The sequence below is a fragment of the Ambystoma mexicanum genome, chromosome 8 (genome assembly GCF_040938575.1).
Source record: "Ambystoma mexicanum isolate Mex_15411 chromosome 8, UKY_AmexF1_1, whole genome shotgun sequence".
NCBI classification, from domain to species: Eukaryota; Metazoa; Chordata; class Amphibia; order Caudata; family Ambystomatidae; genus Ambystoma; species Ambystoma mexicanum.
The window spans coordinates 1455323742-1455345989 of record NC_090929.1 but is presented as its reverse complement, the minus strand read 5'-3'; the positions used below and the strand labels follow the sequence as shown (position 1 = coordinate 1455345989).

The 22248-nt window shown below is 50.7% G+C and overlaps 1 protein-coding gene across 1 annotated transcript in view; it reads right to left on the bottom strand.

Moving 5' to 3' along the window:
• OGA (O-GlcNAcase) overlaps nt 1-22248 on the bottom strand; it is an 867474-nt gene that overhangs the window by 29619 nt on the left and 815607 nt on the right. The gene's annotated exons all lie outside the window — the stretch shown is intronic.

Sequence of the window (22248 nt, the reverse complement as noted above, 5' to 3'; positions counted from 1 at the left end):
ATGCGTGTTCAAAATACAATATAGTACATATTTAACTGGATATTTCAGCAAAGGAGGCTATTGAAAATATTACTTCATTATCTGTGAAGGTACAGTGATGTGGAGGTTTACAAGTAAGTGAACATCATAAGAAGGTTAAGTGTGCAAAAGTTAAGTCACCCTAACTGTCAGTTGTTGGCAACGATCAAAGTCAACCAAATACTCGGATACTAAGTTCAATTGTCAGTATACCCAGGGCACCTTAGGAACTAGATCTGTTCAACCAGGAGTAAGCCTCGCGTAGGATCGAAGGGACGAGCTGGACTGGCTTCCAATTGGCTAAATTAGATATGGTCCCAAATAAGATGGATTTCAAAATCAACGCTTGGGATGGATTTTGGGAGGCCACACTATTATGGTGAACAGAACACACTCTAAGACTAGCCAAACCCAATCAAGGTAAGTTATCAGAGTGGCAAGGCTTAGTCTTAGGACGGATGTGTTCAAATGGATTTGTAGAATATGGCTGGGGGACAGGTTTTGGGAGGTCACAATAGCTGTGAAGAGGGATGTTGGGTAAGATTTTGATTTTCAGATCAATGATAAATCTTCCTGACCTGTGTCAACCCCAGAACTTTTTGATTTGACTAGGTATCTTTTTTACCTTGTCCCTAGGTGAAGTGACATCTCCCCCCCCCCCCCCGATCCCACCCTCCCCATCACCTAGTCTTTTACTCTTTATGAGTGACCTTTTTATGTTTCTCCATAGTATATAGTTGAAGTTATAGTTTCCTAGAACATATGGGCTTATTAGGCTAGGTTGCCCCTATGGACTCCCCTATTAATTTCTCCTTCATGTACTTGGGTGAACTACAGTTCCCAAGTAGTAGAGGGATTTTCATCCTCCTTTACATTTTATATAGTGAGCCAGCACACCCCACCTTATGCAGAGAGCCTGCTGTGTAACCGGAGCCTGCTGTTACCCTTCCTTCCAATCATCCTGGGGACTCCGAAAACGACAATGCCGATCCAGAGCCTGTTGAGACCCACTAGACTCAAGAGGACCTGCATGTTGAGCCATTCCACGTTGTGCTGCGATCTTGCTGCCTGCCTTAATCTGTCTGCTGCCTTCGACACGGTTGATCATCCCACCCTGATCTCCTGGCTATTGGTGGCCGGGTTGTCTGGCCAAGTTCTGGCATGGTTCTCTGCCTTTCTGGTGGACCGCTAAGTCTGTTTCTCTGCCCCCAACCCTTCTGTTCCAAGTTTGTTCTCTTATCCTGCAGTGTTCCACAGGGTTCTGCACTCTCGCCAACATAATTTAACATCTACATTAGGCCACTTCTCCACCTTATTCAGTTCCATGGATTCCGGTACTAATCCTATGCCGACACGCAGATTGATCTCACTCAGTCGGATACTGCGGCACGGCTTAGAGGTTTTCTCGAGGACCTGGGATCCTGGATGGCTGCAAATTGGCTTAAACTTAACAGTGACAAAACAGAGGTTCTGGTTGTCAGTACCTCCACCCCTCTATCTTTCTGGACGACTGATTTCTGGCCTATTTCTCCGAGTCCTTTTCCTATGCCCGTTTCCTCTGTAAAAACGTGGTTGTAAAAAATTGCCTCATCCCCATCAATGGGTGACCAGGTTGCGCTAGTCTGCAAATCTTGTTATTTCAAATTGAAAATCTTGCGGAAAGTTTTTCCCTTCATCCGGGCCCAATTTCAGGCTCCTGTTGTTGCGGCCCTTGTATTGGCACCATTGACTACTGTAACTTGCTCTACCTGGGTCGGCCCTGCTATCTCATGTATCGCCTCCAGCATGCTGCAGCTAGTTCTATACTTTACCCTCCGCTGGGTGCACATATGCGCACCCCCCACCCCTGCTTCGTCAGCTCCATTGGCTCCCCATTGCGAAGTGTGTTCTTTTTAAAATCGCTCTGCATTGTGCACCAAACCTTTAATAAACTGGGCGCAGAATAACTTTCGACTAAATTTTCCTCTTAATTCTGCCTAGCCCACTTCATTCCCAGTCTGCTCTCTTGATTCAGGTTCCCCAGTTCAGACTCTCGGCCGTTCGGGAGAAGTCTCAGAAATGTGCTAATTTCCTCCACTTTAGAGACCCCAGCAACTTTGCTGGATTTTGAGGACTTGATTTTTTTTAATCTGGAGAGAGTCAGACCCTTTTCCCCGCTCTCTCATGTATTTTAATGTGATTTTTTTAACACTGTTTCGCTTTTGGTTGTGGAGTCTGACAAACTACATAGGCATCATATTTGACATTGTGTCACACAGCACCTTCAGTGCAGTGACACAGGGAAGTCTTTCAGATTTCCAAAGGTTTAAATACCATCTCTGTGATAAACTACCGTTTCCCAGAGCGTGAAATTGACTTTACTTTCATTTATCACTTTCTAGACCCAGCACACACCATCTTACAATGGGGTGCTGGAGGGGTTACCTAGTATCCCTTTTGTCTAGCTTCTCATGTAACATTTTTATGTTACCCTTTCATCACTGAATGGCTGGTGGCAGTGGTTTTGTTTTAACTACCGTGGTGTATATTTACCGCAGGCTGCGTTCACAGCTCAAGTAAAGCACCCAAGGGTGCCATTTTTTATCAAAATGGCCCCGGGTTCTTTTTTCGTCATTTCTTTGTGGAAAGGTCCTTCTTGAGATTTACTCTGCACGCCAAACCAGGTTTGGTCCCATGTTCGCTTTGCCTTTGGCTGGATTCATGAGTGAAGCCCACCTCTGGCTCCAGGGTGTCTTTGGTGGGCAGCAAGTGAGAGAGGAGCCCAAAACTCCCTGTGCTTAGTCTCCTAGGAGACCCAAATGCACTCTGTAGTGATTGGCCGGCTGACTGCCCGGCAAGGACAGCCACCCTGCTAGGTGACTGACAGCTGGCTGGAATGAATGGGAGAGAACTGAATAAAAGGAGAGGCTTTTGGCTTGGAAGGCAGAGTCGACCACTGGATGAAGCAACCGAAGAAGAACATGAAGAGGACGCCTGCTGCAACTCATGGACCGTTGGTTTGCCCGGTGAAACCCGGCTGCTGTGCTGAAACTCCAAATTCGTATCGACGGAGAAGCCCCTGCAGGGACAACTTCTCCCCTCGAGTTGGTGGGACCAATCAACTCCAAAGTAAGCCACCTGGATATCCTTCTCAGAGCTAGTTGAATTTCCACAGAGTTGCTGCTGGAAACCGAATAGCCAGGGAGAGGAACACCATATTGTGTGTGTTGCTTTTAAGTTGGTCAAGCACTCCAGGAAGATCTTCCGGACTCCCAGGAAGTAGGACTGACTGAGCCTGGGCCACCTCAACAGAGTGCTGGACCCCAGAAGGAAGGAAAGTCCATCTCGACATCCAGAAACCGCTGTGTTGCTATATGCAGTAGTTACGAGGAGATGAAACACTGAAGTGCCACTTGTTGAAAAGATTGCAGGTTGCGAGCTGTGACCGTCTCATTGCAGTGCAGGAGTACCCAGACGTCCTCCCTCTTGTCCCCACGACGGAGGCCCAGGAGCAGTGAAATCTGCAGAGCTGAACAGGAACAGAAGTCATCTGCTGCACTTTTTCTTCAATACAAAGGTACTGTAGAGTGTAAGAGAAAACTTGCCTCTTGTTCTAGAGTTGCTTGCATCTTCTACCTTTCACAAGTATAACAGCTTGTGGCCCATTTGATTCTTCTTTCTTCAAAAACTTCTAAAACATTGTGCAAAGACTTTTACTACTTACCTGCAAAGAAGTGCTTCAGCTCATATAGACTTGCCCATTCACTTTGGCTTAGCCTTTTTCACTGACTGACTCTTATTTGAGGATTTGAAAGTATTTGCCCGATTAAGAATATTTGTGGACTCTTGTATGTCTAATAACCTTTTCCTTTGACATGATTCTAAAAGCAACAGTGATATATTAGTGTCCCCAGCACCCTAGCAACTTATGTCACCTGAGGGTGTAGTTTGTGTATTTTATGAAGTATATTTGAGTGTTACTGTTATATTGCTCCCTTCTGAAGAAGTCTTATTAATAAGTGTTTAGTCAAGAAACCTTGTGTGTAAATGTTTATTTGAATATTTGTCACTGTAAATCTGTAACTCCCCTACAGCTCACAATGACCCCTCTTCAGAAGCCTGGCTGCTCATCACGCTACCAAAACTGTAATACACACTTATACCAAAGGTTGGGTTTCCCATTACCTGTAGTCAGAGTTGTTGTAGTGTTCCCAAAGGGTACTGCATACAAACTTTGCCTAACAGCTGTTCCTTTTCAGTCGCCGCTGCCAAGGCCTGGAACGCTTTTTCATCTCTCTGCATGCCATTTCTGAGCATCTTTCCTTTTGTCGTTCTCTGAAAACCTTTGTTTTGAACTCTCCTTTTTTTCATTCCTTCTCTTTGCTGGTTAGCGCCATGATGCCTCCGGGCTTATGTGCGCTTTCTAAGTATCCTTAACATAACAACAATATCCCAATACCCTGGGACCTCGAGTCTTCCAAATTCCGAATATTGCTGAAACCTTGTGGGCATCCTGCTGGACCTCCAATTAAGTGAAGCGAGCCTAAAAAGTCCCCTCAGAGTGCTGACCTTCCAAACAATGAGAATCCGACCATCGATATTCTGTCTTCGTCTGTGCTGCTGAAATAGCAGCTAAATCCACAGAGCCACATCCAGCCGCAAGGAAAATCTTGCCTGAACCCTTCTTCCGTGATATCTGCTGCAAACGTCCTTGCAAAGTCCTGTCTTCAGTCTTCTAGACCAAGGAATCCATTGACCGGTATTTTTGCTGCATATCCTGAAGTCTTCCTGCTGCAACACTTCCTCTCTGCTGAGGTACTGTGTTGGATGGGGTATTTACCTACCTTCAGTCTCTTGTGATTCCTGTGTATTCCTGGGGTGCTACTGTGATTGGGTGGGCTCTCGTCCAGTTCACCCAGGCCCACTGCTGGAATCTTTCCTCTTTTTGGAAGTCCCTGGATCCTAACTACTTTCAAAGTGAACCATTTACTTGTTTGCCCAGTCTTCCTCAGGAACTCTGACTTTGCCTGCAACTGAGCCCTATCTCACCCCGACTACTGCTGGTGCCTAGACCACTAGGATCCCTATTCTGCCTCAGAGAACTCCTGTACTAGAATTGGGAAGGGCTAGATCATTTAAAGGGTCTGCCTCGAAAAGTAGAACAAGTGTAGAAAAGTGTAATTACTTGTAAAATAGTTAGTTGGTAACTTTAAACTCAGTGAATAGTTACAAAAAGTTATTACTTACCTTAGATATGGTTCTGCCATTCTGAAAAGTATATATAGGATTTACTCATCTTGAGTAAGATGTGTACCTTCTTAAATAAGTATTCTCAAAGTCTTTTTTTTAACTTGTTTTTATTAGTATTTTCTATGTTATAACATACATTCCCCACCACCAACCCCCTTTCCCTCCCTTCCTTTCTGTGTTTAAATCTCCACTGGCACAAGTTCTTGCAACTCAAGAGTTTGGCCATGGCTTTACATTATGTCCAAAATCTTCAGGTTCTGGGGGGCATCATTGCATCGAGTAGTCTCCTTTTAGGTAGTCTAGCACCATTCCCCACTCTTGACGGAACTTGTCCCTTTTCCCTTGCATTCCGTACATAACCCATTTGTAACCACTCCACAGTCGTGGGCGAGTCTTTCCTTTTTTAGTTCCTTGCTATTGTCACCCATGCTGTTATAAGTAGGCCTTCTGTTGAGGTTTTGTTGGAATCTGAAGTTCTGGATTGAAGAGGCCACACATCCATTCTTTTGCGGGATATTCTGGAGGTCATTGAACCATCTTTGAGATTTGGGTTTTAATGTCCTCCCAGAATCCCTGTATTTTCAGGCACTCCCACCAGATGTGTCTCCAGTCTCCCCTCCAACACTCCCGGGTTATATTCGGGTACATGGAGTGAAGACTCTCTGGCGTGTAATACCATTGTGTCATCACCTTGTACCACACCTCCCTCGTCTGAATTGATCTTGTTAGTTTCGGGATTTGCAACCAAAGTGTTTCCCAGTGCTGTTCGGGTATTTCCTCCCCAAATGTGGTTTACCACTTTGTCATGTATGCCCACTTACGGACCACTTACGGGTGGGGCCCTCCCCCTGAAGTCTCCCATAGAGGCTTGAAATGAGATGCTTGTTCCCCGCATGTGTCGTTCTGAATTTTTCAAATGAGGTCAGGGCTCAAACCCCCCACCCCCCCCACCCCCCCCAAACCGACCATGGCGCTATTAGATTATCCATCGCAACCCTGGGGCGTTTGTTTTGCCAGATACATTGGGTCATTATTCTTTTTAGGGCCTTGAAGAATGCAGGCGGGACCCTAACTTGGAGAGACTTAAAGAGAGAGTACCCTTGGGAGCACTAACTTTTTTTTATAGAGGCTATCCTGCCCAGCTAAAATTTTCGAAGCGGAGTCCACCTATTCAGGTCCACTTTGATATTTGCAAGTATCCCTGGGTAATTACCCCATATATTATCATAATTGAGTCAGTTAAGTTCCCCCCTATGTACAATATGATGATGGTTGCCACTTTGAAAGGGGAGGCCTTCAGCAAAAGCTGCAGCTGGTTCTGTGGTAGCCCCAGGTTCAATAGCTCCGATTTTGCCATGTTGATCTTTAGCCCGGAGACTTTTTCCACCCTGAAAAGCTCCCGCATTAATGCTGGTACTGAGGATTCTGGCTGTGTCAGTCATCAGCATGTCAGCGAAGGCAGAATTGCGTGTTCTCCCCCCACCCCCCAAATCTTATCCCTTAAATTGCCGGGTTATGTCTAATGGCAAGCAGCAGCGGCTCCAAGAACAGGGCATATAGGAGCGGCGACAGCGGGCACACCTGTCTAGTGAACCGAGAGATATGTATTGTGTCGGACAAGCATGAGTTGACAGAAAGTGTCATGCTGGGGTTGTTATATGCTGCCTTTACCCAGCCAGTTAATTTAGGGCCCACTCCCATTCGCTTTAGAACCTCAAAAAGGAAAGGCCATTCGATGCGGTCAACCGCTTTTTCTGCGTCGAGCGAGAGGAGGACAGCCAGGCTTCAACTTCAGATTTCTCCATTAGGTGGGCAGCTCTTCTTGTATTGTCCCATGTGTGCCTGCCCCTAATGAACCCCGACTGGTCTGTCTGTTAGGCCTGGCAGTAGTGGGGATAGTCTAGCGGCTAAAAGCCCAGTGTAAATGATTTAGTCTAGGTTTAAGAGTGCTATGTCTACGGTATGACCCACATAGCCTGGCGTCTTTATTGGGCTTGGGGAGGACCACCACTTTGGCCTCGGCCATTGAGGGGGAAACCCTTCTTCGTTGCTGGAAGGAATAAAAAAGCCTTGCTAATTTCGGGCCTAGTTTAGAGCGGAATTTACGATAGAAGTTTGCCGAGAAGCCATCATGGACCGGGGCCTTATTGCCCGGCAGGCTTTTATCGCCGCCTCCACTTCTTCGCTCGTAACCTCTTCCTCCAGACCCTCCCTATCTTCACTAGACTATTTGCGGGTTGTGATCTGCTCATAGTACTTTACCTCGTTCTGGGTTATACAGGGACCCATATTATGCTTCAAATGTCCTCATTATCTTCTCTGTCTCAGTTGTATACTCCTCATTCGGTTGCTGTAATGTCGTGATGGTGCGTTCTGCCTCCACTTTCCTTAATTGCTTGGCTAAGAGACTATGTGCTCTGTTGGCATGTATGTATCATCGCTGCTTGGTTCTCAAAAGTGCCCGCTCTGTCCTCCGTGAGTGGAGTAGTTCGAGCTGAGATCTTGGGTCCCTCAGCTTGTTGGAATTGCTCCTACTTTTATTGTTTGCTAATGTGTGTGTGTGGCTGTCGCTATATGGATTCCAGATCCCAGATCCCAATCCAGGGCCTCCCACATTGTCCGCTTCTGGGATTGTAAAGCAATTATCTCACCCAAGTAGCACATTGAACGCCTCCCAGGTCTCTTCTGGAGTTGAACCTGCCTGCTCATTATCTAGCATTTCCAAGCATTTCATTTGTTCACCACTGTCATCTGTCAATAACCCCTCGTGGAGTGACCGGGCCCACAATCCCCTCCGCAGTCCCCATGTGCGTATTGTAAGCGTTAAAGGCGCATGGTCAGACAAAGTGATCGCCCCCAAGTGCACTTCTTCCACCTCTCCCAAGATTGCTGCCGAAAACCCATACATTGTCAATTCTGGATAGGGACGGCTACACGTGGGAGAAGCATGTAAAGCCATTCTCCTCCCCCTTCAACTCCCTCCACACGTCCCTCAGAGCCAGCTCATGGAAGACCTCCCCTCAAGCGCTTAGGCGGGGGGCTACTCTTCTGGCCACTTCCTATGCTTCTGTCCTAAAACGGGTCCCATGCAGATTTAAAGTCTCCTGTGATAATAATCTCCCCCTCAGCGAATTTCTAGAGTTTCAGCATAACTGCCTGAAAAAAGTAGGCTTGGTTAGTGTTTGGTGCATCCACAGTCCCCAGTGCCATCACTTTTTTTCTACCCGCGCTCGTAAAAACAGGTCATCTCCCCATTTTATCTTCTAGGGTAGATATTACCTACACCTGCCGATGCCTTTTTAACCCTATGAGCACTCCTGCTGTTCTCCCCTGTGCGTCCGCCTGATGTATCTGGGTAAATTGGTGTAATCGAAAGGGTGTCTTGTCAGTTTTCTTTATGTGGGTCTCCTGGAGTGTAACAATGTCCGCCTGGCAACACCTGAGCATCCCTCTACTTTCTTGCGCCTGATGGGAGAGTTTAACCCCCACCCACCTACGTTACATGATTATTTTTTTTAATGTATTTTATTAACATTCTAGAATGTACCATTACTCCCGCAGTGGGCGTTCCCCTTTCTTTGTGCCGTCCCCAATGTGTACCTGTCCAGCGGGGTTGTGTGTTTTTAAAATGTATATATATATATATATATATATATATATATATATATATATATATATTCTCTCTCTCTCTCTCTCTCTCTCTCTCTCATTTACTGCCAATATGACCCCTCCTCTCTGCTCCCCCCTCTCCCCTCACCTCCCTTACCCAGCAACCCCCTCTTTCCCTGCCCCATTCCTTCCCTCCCTACTACCCTTTCCCGGTCAGGACCCGAGTTCCCAAGAAGTACCCCAGAAACTATCCTGAGGCTGTGGCCCTGATGCAACCACCAGGAATTTCCCCTGGGTGAACGATGCCCCTTCTGTGGTTCCATGGTTGACTCCTGGTCTCCCCTCCACCAGGGCCCTTTACCCCTTCACTGCACTTCCCCGCCCTGTATTCGTCCCCCTCAACTGTGGCCTCTCTATCCTTGCGACACGCAGCAGGCCATTTCCCCCCCGGGTCCTTATCGTAGTGAAGTGGGCCTCATCAATTGACTTAATTTGGACAGCAAACCCTTCAAGACTACTTCTCGATCCCCCTCTCCTGCTACCAGACCACTTCCAGGGTCTGCTAGTTTCATCTTGTCTTTTAGATTTGGGCTGTTGCGATGGGTCTGTTTCTTCCTCTTCTAGGTTCATAATTGCCAGGCCTTCCTCGTAAGTTGTGACCCTCCGGTTTCTCCCTCCCCACATGAAGAGTAGGTCAAACGGAAATGGCCACTTGTAAGCTATGTTCTTTGTTATGGGGACATTTGTTAGAGGGTGCATAGCCTTCCTTTTCTGCAGCATAGCCAGCGCTAGGTCTTGGTAGAGTTGAATCCGGGACCCATTGATCTTTATTTCTTGTTGGACCCTGGCCGCTCGGAGCACGTTTTCTTCCATTTTGAAGGAAGCGAGGGCCACCAGGACGTCTCGTGGTCTCGCGCCGGGCTCTCTTCTCTTGGGTCCCACCCTATGTACTCGGTCGATCGCAACCTCTTCTGGATGAGTCTGTTATTAGGCTGCCAAAGCACTGCTGCATGGTGCCTTTCAATTCTGCGTCCATAATATCATCACACAGGCCCTTCACCCGATTGCTTGACCTGCTGCAACGATTTTCCAAGTCCACTGCTTGCATTTCCAGGTTTTGGGTGGCCCGGGCCACCTGTCCCAAGAGGAGGCTGTTTTGTCTGGTTTCTTCCGCCAGTTCCGACAACCCTCTCTCGGTGGTGTCCACTCTGGTCCGGGAGTCCGTTCGCTCTCTTGACATCCTGAAACAAGCTCTGTATCTCTTCTTTCATTTTGTCCATCCTGTCCTGGAAGGAGCACATCGGCCTATACTCCATGCTCCAAGGCATTCTAGAAGGTCGTCCTTACTCAGGGCCATGTTGCATGTGGCCTCTATTGTAGCTATGCTTCTCTGCTTCCCAGGGGGTAGGTCTATTCCCTCTGCCTGTTACTACTTCCAATAGCATTCCAGTTGGCCCTCGGTATCTGAAGGGTTGCCCGGCTCTCCTCCTACTTTTTGACGAGGCTCCCTATGGAGACTACATCTTTATGCTTGTTCCCCTCGAGCTCAGAGACCCTTCTCTGCCCTCGCTCCTCTGGACTTGTTTGGCCCTGGGTGTGGGAGCGTGGTTCCGGCAGGCCTCCTTATCTGTCTTTGTAGGTGACTTGTCCCCCCCCCACCTGTACGTTGGAACGCCGGCCGCCCTTTTGCCTGGAAAGTTGGCACAATAGTTATCTTGTCAATTACCTGACCGGGTGAGGGACTGTCACTCTAATTGGTCCTGCTGCTTGCCCGCCTCTTCTCGATCTTCCCCCAGTTTGTGTCCGTTGTGCTTGGGCCTCTAACTCCACTTTGGTGTTGTCTTGCAGGCAGGAAGGGGCGCCCCCACTGTTGTCAGGACACCAGGCACTCTGACGTTTGTGTCAGCTGTACCTCGTCCTGTTTTGGTACCACAGGGCCCCCACTGCTAGAGCCGGGCCTGGCCTGCACTAGTATTCTTCCCTTGAGTCCTCTGGAGGGTTGGGGGTGTCCTCTGCAGTGTCTGGGGTATCGCGGCAGTCTAATGGCCAATCTCCATCTGCCCGGGCTATCTGCTTCTGGCTCCTCCTCGGTTGCGTCCCTCCTGCAATGCTTCAGGGCCGCAGCAGTCAGGCGGCCCCCTCCTGCAACGATCATCCCCTCCCCGCAGTCCGCACCAGCCTCACCTCTGGTCGGTTCTCCCCTGCAGCCTATGGGCAGAGGTCCGTTTCCTCTCTTCAGCATTGTAGGTACCTCTTAATTCACTGCCCGCGTCCATTTTTCATTCCGGCTGGGTCTCCACAATCGAGGGCAGCCCGATCTGCGGTTTCCGTCCTTTTCCTTTTATTCTTACGGGCTGGGGTCCTGGGGCAGGGGGCGAGGGGATAAAAAGCTGAAGGGAAGCCTCACAGGGCCGGGCAGGGGAAGGGGGTTGTTTGCTTCTGTTCTCCGGTTTAGGATTGTTTCAGCAGGTCCTGGAGGAGGACAGCAAAGCATGTCTTCAAACTATGCCGGCCATTTTGGAACCACCTATTCTCAAAGTCTTAATTTCCTTAGCAACTGTTACACCATTCTAACAGAAAGTAGGTAAAGGGTTAGCTTACTGACCTGTGAATTGGGTGCCCCTCTTCTCAAAAGTAATGCTGTTGGTTTCACTTTATTATTCCTGTTAGGATAATTATACGGGTGTCCTTAATTGGGTCTGGCTTCCCCCGACTTGCTGTTAGCCTGCCCAGAATAAGTCTGCCTATGTCATATTTACCTTTTAGGTTGCTCGTAACTCCTTACAAAAGTATATAGAGGTTTTACTTAACTTGCATAGCTGTGTGCCATCCAAAAATAAGTAATTATTGCTTCCCTTAGTCTGTGAACTGAAAAGCAACTGCTATTGAATATTACAGCCCAAGGTCCAACTCCCCTAGAATAACTTATCCTGAATCAGAGTTATAGGTGTGTTACTGTTCCTAGAATAAGTGTTCCACTATTCTGAAAAGTAAATAGTCCAGTTGACTTGCTATGTGATTTCTTGCTACTACCCTTGTATTACTGTAAGTAATCCAAAAGTAACTATTGATTTTGACGTCCATAGAACTACTGTTCCAAATAAGTTTATACGCTTTGGTCGGTGCACCTTCAAGCATTGTGTTGTATTTTTATAAGTGTGGTTATATATAATGTGATAGTACTTATTTCCCCAAAAATGTATCTGGGCATACTTGTATTTAAATAAAACATTTATTTTTTTACAATACATAGTGTTTCATTTTTTCTTTGGACCATTTCTATTACAATTTCTTTGAACTGATTCTACAGCCCTCTCTCCCTCCTAAGATAAGGAACAAGTTACTTACCTGTAACTATTGTTCTCCAGCATGGGTCTGGCATGGATTCACATGCTCATGAATATTCCCCGTCGTCAGGCTGGGAATCCTCGGTAAAGAAAAAACCAGTATCAGTTTCGTTTCTGATCTGTCTTTCGTAGTAGTAACCAATCACTGATCTCTGCGTCATACTGACCACAGCCAATGACTGCCCTCTACCTAAGCCCCGCCTCTGGCAGCCATCTTCAGAATTGGTAGCACGTGAAGTGGCAGTATGACCAAGTGAATAGCCGCAGAGGGGTAGGCGGGAGGGTTCGCATGTGAATCCATGCCAGACCCATGCTGGAGAACAACAGTTACAGGTAAGTAACTTGTTCCTTCTCCAGCATGGGGTCTGGCATGGATTCACATGCTCATGAATAAAGAATACATAGCAGTACACACATGCACAACCACGGGAGGTGGCAAAGGCTCAACATTAAGCATTACATCAAACTCAACATTAAGCAAATCTTACCTCCTCACCAGGCTCACCTTAGGCGAACAGGTTGCGCAGCACTGCTTGGCCGACCCTGGACTCCTCCCTGGAATCCCGATCGACGCAGTAGAATTTCGTGAAGGTGTGCGTCGACCTCCACGTAGCAGCCCTGCAGATGTCCAGCAAGGGCACACCAGATAGGAACGCCGTGGTAGCTGCGATCGCTCTGGTGGAATGGGCTCTCGGACGGCCAGGCAGCGGTCGGTTTGCCAACCGATGACAGTACATGATACAGCTGGAGAGCCATCTGGAAATGGAAGCCTTCGAGAGAGCCTTCCCCTAATTGACAGGTCCAAAGTTCACAAAGAGTTGAGACGTCTTCCGAAAACACTTTGTATGGTCCACGTAGAACTTCACTTCAGCGCTCTAGCCACATCCAGCGAGTGCAAAGTCCTTTCAGCCGGCGACGAAGGCGACGGGAAGAAAACAGGCAACACCAAGGGTTCGTTGAGGTGGAAGTCCGACGGCACCTTGGGCATGAAGGAGGGGTGTGTCCTGAGCACTACCCTCGTGTCGTGAAAAGTCAAGTACGGGGCCTTGCAGGAAAGGGCCTGGATCTCTCCCACCCGTCGTGCGGAGGTGATGGCCACAAGAAACGCTGTTTTCCACGACAAGAACTTCAACGGAGCCGAGTGCAGAGGCTCGAACGGAGGTCCCATGAGCTTGGTCAGCACCACGTTGAGCTCCCACGCCGGGGCCGGAGCCTTCACCGGCGGGAACGATCTGAACAGTCCCTTCATGAACTCTTTCACCAGACGATGAGACCACAAAGACATCCGCCCCGTGGATCTGGTGTATCGGGAGATCGCAGCAAGATGAATCTTGATGGACGCGTGCGCCAGTCCAGCTTTGGCCAGCGTCAGTAGGTACGGCAGTACTTGGGGAGCCGTAATCCGCAGAGGGTTAATCTTCTGTGCGTGGCACCAGACAGAGAACCTCTTCCATTTGTGTCCGTAGCATTTAAGAGTTGAGGACGCCCTGGCCTTTGCAAGAACCTCTCTGCAGTCGGCCGGTATGTCGTATCCTCCAAACTCTAACGCTGCAGGAGCCAGGCCTGCAAGTTCAGCGACTTCGGGTCGTGATGGAGGATGGCGCCTCCTTCCCTGGAGAGCAGATCCGCATCCACTGGCAGCTTGATTCACGGGGACGCTGACAAGTCCAGAAGGTCCGGGAACCATATCTGCCTCGGTCACGCAGGTGCGACGAGGATCATCCTGCACCCTGACCTCTTGAGCTGGTTGATGAGCCGGATCAGCAATGGCAATGGAGGGAACGCGTAAGGAAACAGGCCCTCCCAGGGGAACGAGAAAGCATCGCCCATGCTCCTCGGCTGGGGAAACCTGCTGGCGAACCTCCGGCACTTGGAGTTCGTCGCCGTCGCGAACAGTTCGATCTGGGGTGTGCCCCACCGTCGGAAGAGGCGGTCCACTAGATCCTGTCGTAGTTCCCACTCGTGGCACGAGCGCAGCTCCCTGCTGAGTGAGTCGGCGATGGTGTTTTTTATCCCTGCCAGATTAAACGGCACCAGAAACATCCTTTGGGCGACGGCCCAATGCAACAGATCCTGCGCCTCCCTGGACAGGGCTGGGGACCTGGTTCCGCCCTGTTTCCTGATGTAGAACATGGTGGTGGTGTTGTCGGTGAAGATCCTCACCACCTTGCCCTTGAGGGACGGAAGGAAGGACCTGAGGGCCCAAAACACTGCACGGAGCTCCAGGACGTTGATATGGAGGGACTTCTCCGTCGGGAGCCAAAGGCCTCTCGCGTGCAGATTTTCGGTGTGCGCTCCCCACCCTTCCAGGGAGGCATCCGTGGTCACTGTCTCCTGGTGGCCGGGGGTATGGAAGTCCATGCCCGCCGTCAGATGTGCGCGGGTGCCCCACCACCGGATCGCTCGTCGGAAACTCTCGTCGAGTGTGATCCTCTCCTCGAAGCTGCCCGTCGTCTGGATCCAGCGCGCGTCCAGGAACTCCTGCAACGGGCGCATCCGGAGCCTGCACAGGGGGATGAGGTAAATGCAAGAAGACATCATTCCGAGGAGGGACTTGATGGACCTCACTCTGGCCGCTTCCGCAACCAGCATCCGCTGCACCTTGCCCAGAATGGCCCTCGTCCTTTCCTCCGACGGAGAGGCCAGAAGCGACACTGTCGAGCTTCGCTCCCAGAAACAGTGCTTCTTGCGCGGGCACCAGGTGGGACTTTGCGTAGTTTATGGAGAATCCCAGGTCCGTGAGAAGTTGGACGGTCCTTGCCGTGTGCTCCACGGCGAGCTCCCTCGTCTTGGCTCGGATGAGCCAGTCGTCCAGGTAGGGGTAGACGTGGATCCCCTCTCGGCGCAGCTGCGCCGCCACCGGTGCGAGGCACTTGGTGAACACCCTGGGTGCCGACCTTAGTCCGAAGGGAAGGGCTCTGAACTGATAGTGACGCCCTTGGACCACGAACCTGAGAAACTTTCGTTTGTCCCTTTAGGATGGGAATATGGAAGTAGGCACCCTCCAAATCCAACGACGACAGGAAATCGCCCTCCTCCAGCTGACCCAGGACATGTTGGAGGGTGACCATCCGGAACTTCTGTGCCTTGATGAATTTGTTCAGTCGTCGTAGGTCCAGGATGGGACGCCATCCTCCCGTCTTCTTCACGAGGAAGTATCTTGAGTAAACTCTGGAGCCCCGAAGCCTCTTTGGGACGAGCTCGATGGCGCCCTTCCTGAGTATCGCCTTTACCTCCAAGAGAAGTTGAGGGACGTGATGTTCTTTCCTGGCCACAGGGGGGACGCGCGGGCACCTTTTTTGAAACTCGAGCGCGTGACCCTGGGCTAGGGCGTCCAGCACCCAACGGTCGGTGGAGATGGACTCCCACACGCTGACGAAGCTCGCTAGCCGGCCTCCCACCGGGGTGCTTTGGTGGGGGCCCGACCCCACGGCCGGTTCAGTCCTGCTTCGACGAGGCTTTGCCGCCTTGACCTCCTTGGCGACGACGGCGGGGTCCGCCTGACTTGCCTCGTCCCCTGTAAGCTTCCTGCGACGACGAACGGGCCACTTGACGGTAGGTGGAAAATCCGCCGCCGGAACCTTTGGAGGCACCCTGTTTGCCTCTGCCACTCCGAAAGGGCGGCCGCCGTTGCTGGAGAACCCCAAGAGCCCGGGCCGTCTCCGTGTCTGCTTTGATGGCTTGAAGGGAATCGTCCACTGTTTTCCCAAACAGGTTGTTTCCATCGAACGGCATGTCCAAGACTCTGGTCTGCACGTCTTGACGGAAGTCAGTAGCCTTGAGCCATCCACGCCGCCTAAGGCGCACGCCGTTGCCCAACTGGCGAAATCCAGTGTCAGCGATGTCCGTCGCAATCGTAATGGCGTGGTCCGACGCCACCTCTCCTTCCTGCAAGATCTCTAGGGCACCCGCCCTATTGTCATCCGGTAGGAAGTCCAGCACGGGGGCCAGTTTGTACCACAGCTCCCTGTCGTAGCGGGCTACGATAGCCAAGGCGTTGGCCGCCTTAATCGTCGTCGCTGCAGACGAGATGACCCTGCGTCCCATCGTATCCAATTTCTTTCCCTCGCCGTCCGGCGGGGAAGACTACGTCGAGGCCGCACCCCCCCCTCCCCCGCTTTCTTCCTGGCCGCCGCGGAGACGACGGAGTCCAGGGTCGGCTGTGCCCAGAGGCACAAGGGGGCCGCGTGCGGGACCCGGTACTTCTTCTCGTACGGATCCCTTCTAGCCGGCGTCGTAGATGAGGGGGGCTAGGCCCTCATCCCAAATATCGTCCAGTAGAGGCACGGAGAGGACCGTCTTCCTCTTGGCCTTGCGCCGTTGATAAAGAAAACCTTCCTTCTTCTCTTCCGAGCAGAGCTGGAAGAGCTCGGATGCCCTGGCGATCATGGAGTGAAACGATCCAATCTCGTCGGGCGGGGAAGCCCGGGTGGGAGGTGACGACGGCAGATCCTCGTCGTAAACCTCGTCGTCCATACCCGTCGCGGCCGTGTCAGTCCCCGTATCATCCCCACGAGTCGTGGACGGGGAGGAGGGCTGAACAGGGCGCGATGGCTGAAAAGGAGGTGGAGGATGAATCCTTCTCTTATGGGGAGGGCTCCCAGAAGGGCCTGGCTCCGGGTCCCCAGTCGGGAGCGGTTCCTCCACTGGTGGTAACGGCAGTCTCGTCCTTATCTCCGAGCATAAGGACTGTATAGCCAACAAAATGGCCGCCGAGTTGTCTTGCGGCGCTGGTTGAGGGGAGTCCGACGGGCGGTCAGGGACCCCGTCGGCACCCTCGACGTTATCGTCGTCTCCTACGTTGGGATCCCTCCCGACGGGCTGGTCTTCTTCCACGCCAACGCCGTGGCTTAAGACCTCGATCAGCTCTTCCTCAGAGGTTGAGGCCGAATCCACGACGACCTCCTGCCCCCCCTTTTTCTTCTCCGTCGGAGGTTTCACGGGGGTCCATAAAAGAGGACTCCCTCCGCAGTGGCAGGGAGACTGAGCTCCGAGGTCGCCACCACTGGTGTAGCCTCCACAGGCTGAGCCAGGGCCGCCGCGACTGTCTCGATAGAGGCCTTGGCCGGATGGATTAAGGCTTTCACCACCTTAGGTGCGCTCACCGCCTTCTCCTTGGGGGAGGGACACTGCCTCGCTCTCCCTCCGATGGGGCCTTCGAGCTCGACCGGGGCCTCTCCAGGAGCTTCGCCGGGTGCTCGGCCTTCCTCTTACCCGAACCAGAGCGTTGGCTCGTGGTAGATGGTGCCGGGGAGGATGCGCCCTGCCTGGCGCCCGTAGAGCCCGACCGTTCGGCGCTCCCGGTGCCAGCGGACTCGCGGTGCTTGGCCTTGTGTTGGACCCCCGTCGCCGGGGCGTCCTCAAAGGTCTTAAAAGACCGCTCGGATTTCTTCTTCTTCTCGCCTGACGGGCTCTTCCCTTCCAGCCAGTTGGCGAGACGTTGATGGCGGTCCTTCATGGTCCGCTCCGACATATTGCCGCAAAACGCACAGTCCTTCTCCACGTGCGTCTTGTCCTCATGTAGGCAGTAAAGACAAAAGGAGTGTTCGTCCTCCTTAAAGACATTCTGAAGCTGGCATCCAGGGCAGACCCTGAACAGCTTTCCGGGCGTTGAGCTTCCCTTCTCCTGGGCCATGTCCGAGATGGGCCCGAGAAACTTCTGGAGTCCTCCAAAAGCGTGGCTCGACGAAATCTTCACCCTTGAGGGGCGTAGACGAATCCGACACGGGTCCCCATTGATCGGATGAAGAAACGGTGGAGCTTGAGACTTTTTTTGACTGAAAAAACGAAGGTTTTGAGAAAAACGTGAAAAAAATAGCACTAACGCTCGAGAGCAATAGCACGAGGATCCCAACACTTCAACGTGCGGTAAAAATCTGAAGATGGCTGCCAGAGGCGGGGCTTAGGTAGAGGGCAGTCATTGGCTGTGGTCAGTATGACGCAGAGATCAGTGATTGGTTACTACTACAAAAGACAGATCAGAAACGAAACTGATACTGGTTTTTTCTTTACCGAGGATTCCCAGCCTGACGACGGGGAATATTCATGAGCATGTGAATCCATGCCAGACCCCATGCTGGAGAAGCATGGCTGCTCCATCGACGCTAGTACAAACTCGGGGGGAGGAGGGGTGTTATGGCTTTATACTAAGAGTGGAGTCTTTTATACTGTCTCAGTTTGATGGTTTTACCAAGCCTTTAGTTGGACCTCAGAAAAACTGTCCCAACAAAGGAGCTCTGAGAGGTTAGCGAACGCCCAATCAAGGTAGTGTGGAGAGCAGCCAAGGTTCAGCCTCAGGAGTGAGTGGGATCAGAGGCCCTCAATGAGTTCACACAGCATGGCACACAATTCAACTCAGTCAAGTATAAAAATACAGTTATTTATTATAGGTCTTCTGAACACACTGGATAAGGAATCTAACATGTAGTATTATTGGACAATACAATTATATAAATATATACAGCACTCACAGGTTCAAATATACATCAGATAACTTATTAAGCAAAGCACGTAAATAATTTAGATGCAATAAATGAGAACTAATTCACAAAACACTATCCTATCTTAAGAAGTCCAAACGCTAAGTTAAAGGGGGCTTTGTGCCCAAAACTCACAAGAGCCACACAATGTCTCTCACCCGAATTAGGTCTCTGCATGTAGGATTCAATAGGCTTGTGTGGGTGATAGTTTCAAACTCTCCCAAAGTTCCACAACAATTTTACCAGAGGTAAGTATGCTATTTTATTTGTATCACGCTCGTACACAAGTGTTTCTCCTTTTGTTCCAGCCCCCAGGGTAACTAAGGTGCATGATACCAGACCCTGGTTTGACTACCAAAGGTGAGTGGAAAAGAGACAGAAGACAAAGGGACTGGTTCCCAAGGTTATCCTATTGAGGATAGGGAGGAGACAATGAGGAACAGTGATGCCACCTATTTCCGCCCCTCCCTCCCCAGGCTCAGATTTTCCCAGTTGACCTCATAGATCAGCGGCTGGGGGGAGCGAGGTTGCTAGGGGCTCCATCTTCCACAGTTTGTTCCAGTGAGAGGTGCCCAGGAGTGGAGGTTCGAGGACTCATCCGGTTGATTGGAAATGCACGATGCAACCCTTTTTGGGAGGAGAAATGCAGAATCCACTGATGGACAGGTCGGAGGAAGACTAATCCCAGCAACGGTCTCCGCACACAGGCGAAGACAGGCGCCCTTCCAGTCACAGCACAGCAGCTACTCCAGGACAGGTTTCTTTGATGGTGGAAAGCTGAAATTCAGGGAGGTGGCTACATGAGGCACAAGCTGGAGACCACCAAAGTTCTGGAACGGCGACGGTTCTGGCAAGGTAACCCACGAGAGAGCTGGTCAGTCCTCCAGGGAGTCCAGGGACACTTCCGAAGGCGCTGAAGGGCTGGATCTCCAAGAAGCCGTCAAGACTAGTTGGTCTCACTAGTCCAAGCGCTGAAGCACCACTCAAAGTCTTCAGAGATCAGGTAGAGGAGTTTGGCTCCACTAGGTCAGATACAAGAAGGGATGCTGGGCCACTTCCGGAGTAATCTTTGGACTTCAGACCGTCCCAACCCACTTCCTGGGACCCCACACATGTGGTATGCACTAGCCCACGAAAAGCCGGGCTTTCCCGGGCATGTGCATGACCATAAAAAGGACATTTCTGACCTGGCAAGGCAGGAAGAAGGCCAAAAGGACAGGATAGCCAAGGAACAAACAAAAAACCTTGCGGCACGGCCGTGTTGGAACACAACCCGTGGTTAGTAGCCAAATGCAGTAAACGCAGTAAGGCTAAAGAAAATTACTGTAACAAGTATGAGAAAGTAACTGTTGCCACCAGTTTGTCCTTAGGCACATGTCAAAGTAACCAAAAATCCCTTTGAGTGCAGTCTAGGGTCAAACAAAAGAAACCCCATTGCGCTGCATTGGAAGAGGCGTTGCACAATGTTAAACAGTTACCCAAAAGGGTAACAAAGACAAAAGACTGAGGGAAACAGTTTCCCAGTACTGACTGCCTGAAGGACTAGTCAGTTTCCCAATAACAAGCAAGCAAAAACCCATTGAGTGAAGCAGAAGACTTCATTTCATTGTAAAAAAGTCAGGACATGGTGAAAAAAAATGTTTGGGGGCCCCATAGAATATGGCTGTAAAGTTGCTAAAAGAGAAAACCTTCACAACACCCCATCAACCCCAGACTAGGGAGGCGAACTAATCCACCCCTGGATGGGTCTCATGTTGAGGTTGGTTATACATTCTGGACGACCCATCAGCATTGCAATGTTGAGCATCTGGCCTATGCTCAATTCAAAGCCTTGAAGGCATATGAACCACCTGCAATTTAGGATTCTCTCCCTTCATGTTCATCAACCAATTTAAAGGCCTATGGTCAGTCTGCACGGAGAAGTGGGTACCATAGAGGTAGGGCCGCAACTTCCTAAGGCTCAACACAGTGGAAAAACATTCCTTCTCCGCAGTACACCACCTGAGCTCTGTGTCCTTAAACTGACGGCTGATGAAACATATAGGATGTTCCCTGCCTTTGTTATCTAGCTGTGATAGTACTGCTCCTATCCCAGTGTCGGAGGCATCTGCACTATGAGAGGTCTCCGATAACCAGGTGCCCTGAGAACAGGGGCCTGGCAAATTGAATCTTTCAGGCCTTGAAAGGCCTTCTCACACTCCTCAGACCAGCTCACCACCCTGGGTTTCTTTGCAGTACTGAGGGCAGTCAGAGGGGCAGCTTTGGTGCCAAGAGTCTGCCATGAAATGTCTAATTTACCCAGTGAGGCTGAAGAAAGCTCACCTGGGATTGGGTTGCCAAATCCTGTACAGCCTGTACTTCACTGGGACTGAAACTTTCCCCCACCAACCTCATGCTCAAGGTAGGACACTGAACCCTGACCAATTAGACACTTGGTTGCCTTTATGGTCAGGTGGGCTTTCTGAAGAGCCTGCAACACAATCCTTGGGTGTTTCACATGTTCCTCCCAGGTGGGGCTGAAGACTGATATAACGTCCCAATATGTTATGCAGAAATCATCCAACACATTCAGAACACAATTAACCAGCCTTGGTAAAGTGGCAGGTGCATTTGTCAATCCAAAGTGATCTAGGTCACCTGGTTGAAGCCCCACCCACCTGGTGCCTTCCTGGCTGCTGCTCTTTTTCCCTACTTAAGGAGCCCTGCAGCCTGTTTTCCTTTGCAGATGGGGAGCAGGTGCAAGTGGATCTAGGTCACCTGGCCTAAGCCCTGCCCACCTTCTTAGCCCCGCGTCTTCCAACTGCTCTTAAATCTTAGATCAAGGGCATCTCTCGCCCGGGCATCCAAAGTGAAGGGCAGAAGAAAAGGGCAATTCCTGTTTGGACCCGGCCAGAAGAAGAAAAGGGCAATTCCTGTTTGAGCCAGGAGGACCCAGGGCCCGACCCCCTGCTCAGACAGCAGGTAAGTATGCCTCAACATGTGTTTACTCCCTCTGTCCCCACAGGCCACCCCCACAGGCCACCCCCACCATCATCAGGCAATGGCAACATAAAATTCTCTGGTCCTGGGGTGAGCACAGGTGCTCCATGGCCCACCCCCTTCCTGGTCCCCTGTGATGTTATTGTGCCCCATTCCCCTGTCCACTGTGATGTCCTTGTGCCCACCCCTGTCCCCCTGCCCCTCATTCCCCCCCACTTGCCAGCTCTCTTCTTCCCTTCTCCCTTATCCTTTCTGCCCCCATCCCCCTACACCTCTCACTACAGGAGTTGTCTCGATTCACTATTGTCTCACCTTCTCAACTGTCATGTTGGACCTCCCCGGGATCTCACACTCAGGGTGGCCCTGAATCATGCTGTGCCCTTCTTGATTCCTTGCCTACCTTCTCTGTTCCCTGCAACATTATGCGTTTTACTGACCTCTGCTTCTCTGCTCTTTTTCACTGTTTATTCTCTGTTCTCTCCTCGCCCTTCTCCCTCCTCCCCTCCCTCCTTTTTTTCTATGCACTTACTCTATCAGAATTGTCCCTTGACCTAGTATGCAACAACGTTTATTCCCCCCCCCTACCA